Source organism: Chrysemys picta, chromosome 1, assembly GCF_011386835.1.
Source record: "Chrysemys picta bellii isolate R12L10 chromosome 1, ASM1138683v2, whole genome shotgun sequence".
Taxonomy (NCBI): domain Eukaryota; kingdom Metazoa; phylum Chordata; order Testudines; family Emydidae; genus Chrysemys; species Chrysemys picta.
In genome coordinates, this window is record NC_088791.1 from 109,714,525 (window position 1) to 109,720,524 (window position 6,000).

General features: G+C 44.1%; 1 protein-coding gene across 1 annotated transcript in view; it reads right to left on the minus strand.

The window, feature by feature from the left end:
- Nucleotides 1-5,741, minus strand: part of WASHC1 (WASH complex subunit 1) — a 69,818-nt gene extending 64,077 nt beyond the window's left edge. The window contains exon 1 of the mRNA XM_005308721.3: nt 5,616-5,741. The gene's annotated coding sequence lies outside the window, so the exon portion shown is untranslated. The remainder of the gene's footprint in view (nt 1-5,615) is intronic.
- Nucleotides 5,742-6,000: the final 259 nt, after the last annotated feature.

Here is a 6,000-nt window from a genome sequence, read left to right on the forward strand (position 1 = left end):
ATGTAAAGTAACACAAAAGAGCCAAAGCAATCAATCAATGGAAATAAGAAGCCAACAGAAACAAATTAGTGCAGGCAACAGGTTTTGAAATAGGATCTACATTCCTCAGGAAAGTGCCAGGCAAAGGACAAGGAAGAAACAAAGGATTCTGGGATACAGCAGGAAAAAGAGCCTGAGGAAATTCCAGTGCTATTACAAGATCCTGTGATCAGCCTCATGGAGTGGTCTGCTGAGTGTGTGTCATTCAAGAGGAGATGCTGCAGAAGTAGCAGCAGATGATACATGACAAGAAAGTAGAGTAAAAAAAAAAAAATCATCCCTAAGAATGCCACTTACAAGCCTCACAGACAGTCAACATCCAGTGCAGTCTGGAGTAAAAGGGCAGGGAGGGGATTTAACAAGGTGTGTGGAACAAAGGATTATTGCCATTCCTGAGGAGTATTTATGTCCCCAGTCCAGCAGAGATGGTGAGTCAGGAAGCGCACTGCAGTGACAGCACCACTTCCATGTAGAAGTACCAATCAGGTAAGGGTATGAGGGCAAGGCTGTAGGGCTCTGCAGTGAAATGAGGGATTTGAGGGAGGATGCGGCACCAATGGAGAACAAGCTTCAGAGTCACCATTCAATGGCCAGCACTATAAACTTCTCATTTTCAATCCCTGACCCCTCCTATCTCAGCAACAGAGCCTTCAGCCTGTTCAGCTAGTGCCACTGGCATTACAGTTACATGATTCTTTTGGTGGAACGAGTGAGAGATCTTTAAAGTTGAGTATCCATCAGCACTCACTCTCATCTACAGAGCTTACAAAATTGTGGTCAGCTCTCATCGTCTCATGTCTCGATTAGTGCAACATCCTTTTCTCTGGCCTTGACAAATGCAATTTTGGCCCACTGATATCCATTCAGAATGCTGCTGCAAAAGATCAAAGTGTTGGGCTAGGAAATTGAGCATGTCACCCCCTCTTTGAATCCCTTCCTTGGTTCCCTCTTCTCTAGCATATCATACATAAGCTACTTGTCTTCACTTTCAAGACCCTTCATGACCTATCTCCACCAACCTATCACCTCTCATTCAGCAGCAAAAGATCAGCTTACACTTCCAACTTCTCCATGATGCCAGCCTCCATCACCCATTTGTTAGATTTTCAAACATGCACCTTTATGCTTTCTCCCATGCTGCTTCCACAGGCTTCAGAGGTGCACCCTATAAACATCCTCAAAACTCAGTCATTGTCCTTCTTTAAATACCTCCTTAAATACTCTCCGTTGCCATGAGGCCTACAAAAAAATTGACAGCAGCTAAGCTACTGGTGTACTAAGATCACAGTCTGTCACACTGCCAAATACCATCTCATTGTTTCCTTGCGCTCCCCCTTTGTCTGTAAATATCTGTTGTAGCATCTTAAACTGTAAGCTCTTTGGGGCAACGACTGTTTTTGTTTTGTGTTTGCGGTTCTGGTCCATGCCTGGGATTCCTAGATGTTATAATACAAATAAATAAGAAAAGCACCACATTTAAGATGGAAGCACTGATGGACTGGTGGGGTGGTGGGTTGGGCATTTCTGTCTTCACAAAGCAGTCCCAGGGAACACATGGATTTAATAATGTTGCCATTTTAGCTCTTTCCACTTTCTAAATGAGACGAGTTCATCAACCAAATATAATTAAACAAACACAGGGACCCCCAGACATCCTTCCCAAATCACGACAGCCTAACCAGAGCAGAAAGAGGGGAGTGGCAAAACAGCAGAACAAGACTCAAAGGAAGACAAATGCAGAAAATTTCCCAAGGGAGACATCAAAATAAGTTTGCTTCCAGACCTTGCATCAGGCAGAGGAAGTGGTATCTGTTCTGTTCCAGAGTAATCTCAGTACTCTAAGAAGACTGGATGCCTCAGAAACTTGGCAATAGATATAGAGCCTTTCACCTTTAGGTCACCTGATCTGGGTCAGAAGACTGCAAGCCATTTCCAGTGATGGCTACTGCGTGGTCTAAGAGAAGTGAGATGGTGGTCTCAGTCCAGTCCCTAGCAGACATTTGTTCACACCGAATGAATCACCACCGCAGCTGGCACTGATTGCCTATAAATGGACCAATCACAGTAAAGAGGCAAAAAGACCCAGAGAAAGCGTACTTTTCCTCAGGGTGAGACCCCCTCGTCTAGTGGTGGAAGCATATCTGCAATGCTCTCAGAGAAATGAGAGTCACCTCTTTTTGATAGGAAAGACCTTGGATCAATCACTGATCAGTTTAACATTGCATGATGTGATTTTACAATGGGGCAAAGTTTTTCACTCAGTATTAGAGTAAATATTATCTATGCCCACCATTGCTGATGTGGCCTCAATAACAACCTTTTTCACAGCAGTTATTATGCCTGTCAGCAACTATATGTATTACTGTTGGCTGACTCACTCTTTATTTTCAACACAGAAGAATTTTATTAGAATGAATGCATTTATCACAATAGCATGTGTTTATTTTTAAAACATTACCCACGCATTTATTTGACAAATGCATCTCCACAGTGCAAGAGAGGCATCTATTTTAGTCAATGGTTAGTAATATTACTTTAAGCATACCAATGTACAGCTTAAATCCAAAATTTGTACTTTTAAAAACAGAGCTCTCTCTGGAACATTAAAAAATGGATTATAATGCACTGCTGAACTACAAATCTTCCACAAGCCGGTGGCTTTCTTTGCATTAGTTGCTGGTTCAACAGCAACTACTTGATATTCAGATTAATAATTTTTTTAGAAGATTATTCATCATAACTTTACTGCAAACCATCAGCTGATGTCCTGGGTAATGATGACTGAACCAGTTTCACAAGCTTACTCCCTCCCCCCAAACACACACTGCAGCTTTTGCTTGTAGAGTATTCCTCACTACATATTTCAAATGGCAGCAATTCTTTCTCCATCAGTACTGAGTAACTAAAGCAAGGGCTTTCCTGTGTACACAAATTACATCATAATGAGTACACAGCAGCGTTCATTATTCAGGGATTCTTTAGAAATTCTCCATGCCCAATATACAAACTGCAATTCAAAGCCTTATAGTACTGCACTGCTTCCACTGCAGGATTTGAACAATACAGTCCCCAGCTGTGGAGAGCAGAATAAGGGCCGGAACAAAGCCTGTTCCAAGCTTGTCATCCCATCAAAACAGACCATTATACATCAGTATGAATCTCATAGGTTATCAAGCCCCTCTTTCTAAGGCTTAAATTGGTCACAGATCTGTCATTACTAGGAACAACTGCATTTGTTTGCAACATATTTTTAAATCTCAGAGTGGTTCTTTAATACACTTACAATGTCCTGTCACCAGCTATTTACTTGCCTCAGACCTGACTCAGATAATTTTTTTTAATAGTTCTGTGACTCCAAGTGATTCAGTCCACTTTAAGCCCTGCCTCCTCCTGCAAGTAAGCTTTATTTCTGTGAATGGGATGGTGGTGCCTATGATTCTGGGGAGGGGCCAAAAATCTTCAAATGCAGTGGTATCTACTATCAGATCCATTTGAGGTACTGATTCAGATTCTGCAAAACGCAAACTCTTTTTAAAGTAAATGTCTAGGGTTGTGAAGAGAGTCTTTCAAATGCAAACCAAGCAGTAACTGATACAAAACTGAAGCAAAGTTGCCTTCCTGCATCTGCAACAGCCTGAAGCAACTCAGAGATGTAAGCATTCACAGCAATGTGATGCTAACTCTCAAAGTCATTAATCATATTTCCAAAAATTACCAAACATGTACACAAGTCTGGTAATTGCCAAATTACCAAATAATCAAAGGACAAAAAATAACAGCAGTCCCATGAGTGCCTGGCATACATAGAATCATAGGACTGGAAGGGACCTCAAGAGGTCATCTAGTCCAGTCCCCTGCACTCACGGTAGGACTAAGTATTATCTAGCCCATTCCTTACAAGTGTTTGTCTAACCTGCTCTTAAAAATCCCCAATGATGGAGATTCCACAAACTCCCTAGGCAATTTATTCCACTGCTTAACCACCCTGACAGTTAGGAAGATTTTCCTAATGTCCAACCTAAACCTCCCTTGCTGCAATTTTAGCCCATTGCTTCTTAACCTCTGAGGCTAGGACAAGAACAACAATTTTTCTCCCTCCTCCTTGTAACAACCTTTTATGTACTTGAAAACTGTTATGTCCCCTTTCAGTCTTCTCTTTTCCAGAAGAAACAAACCCAATTTTTTCAATGTTCCCTCATAGGTCATTTTTTCTGGATCTTTAATCATTTTTGTTGCTCTTCTCTAGACTTTCTCCAGTTTGTCCACATCTTTCCTGAAATGTGGCATCCAGAACTGGACACAATACTCCAGCTGAATCAACGCAGAGCAGAGCAGAAGAATTACTTCTCATGTCTTGTTTACAACACTCCTGCTAATATATCCCAGAATTATGTTTGCTTTTTTTGCAACAGTGTTACACTGTTGACTCATATTTAGCTTATGGTCTACTATGACTCCCAGATCCCTTTCTGCAGTACTCCTTCCTAGGCAGTCATTTCCCATTTTGTATGTGTCCAACTGATTGTTCCTTCCTAAGTGGAGTACTTTGCATTTATCCTTATTGAATTTCATCCTATTTACTTCGGACCATTTCTCCAGTTTGTCCAGATCATTTTGAATTTTAATCCTAACCTCCAAAGCACTTGCAACCCCTCCCAGCTTGGTATCGTCCACAAACTTTGTAAATGTACTCCGTACTGTTATCTAAATCACTGATAAAGATATTGAATAGAACCAGACCCAGAATTATAAATGTAAACGTATATGTACACATGCATATATATATATAACCATATATCCAATCACGCAAGCTTTGCCACAGAGCATTGATGAATATACTAGTAATGTCCATAACTAGGAGTTTTATTACAAAATTGTCATTTTACCCAGTTTACCTGTATAAACCCCAATATCTGCAGGAGATCTATTATGCACCAAAGGTAAGATGCACCTATTTTTTGTAGGCCCAACTCATGAATCATAATTAACGATATAATTAAGCCATTTCCCCAGAATGCTACAACAACCCTTTACTTTAATATTAGTATGGGGAAGCTCAGTGGTTTGAGCGTTGGCCTGCTAAACCCAGGGTTGTGAGTTCAATCCTTGAGGGGGCCAGTTGGGGATTGATCCTGCTTTGAGCAGGGGGTTGGACTAGATGATCTCCAGAGGTCCCTTCCAACCCTAATAATCTATGATTCTATCCAATGCCCTCCAGCAACAAGTGCACCATCTCAGCAAGTCACATACAGAACACACACACACACACACATCTGTGGGACTGCAGGTAACACTCAGAAGTCCTACCAACATGTCCCAGTGAGATGTCATCTCGAACCCCATCCCCTTCCCTCCCAGCCCGGGCTCCCCATACAAGCATCAGGTAACAGGCGGAGTTGCTGAGACACCCCCCCCCCCAGCCATAGCCCAGACACCCCCGCCAGGCCCCAGAGCCGCCGGCCTCCCAGTAAGGCCGGTCCCGGGGTGACCCGGACACTGAGGTCCCCCGAGGACCCATCTAGCGGCAGCCCCCGCGGCTCTGCCTACGGGCCGGGCCCGAACCTCAACCCCCTCACCTGCCGCGAGCGGGACACGCCCCCTAAACACCTCGGCAGCAACGGCAACAACAGCGCTCCTCCGACCCTCACCCACTTCCGCCCCTACCACGGGTCACTTCCGCTCCCGCTGAACACAACTTCCGCCCCTACTCTGCCCCACTCCCGTTAGGTCCTAGTGCCTGCCGGGCTGGGCCCCGCTGGTGGGCAGCAGCCAGGGGGCGGACATAGGGGCAAAGGGGGAGATTGTCCTGGGGCCGAGCTCTGGGGTCCCCACAACGCCTGTAACCTCTGTGTAAATAAAGTGACGGGGGGAGGAACGATGTACCCGGGCCCCAAATGTCTCTGCACAGGCCTGGCAGCGCTGGGGAGGAGAGGGGCGGACTGGGGTCCCCGGCCTGAAGAC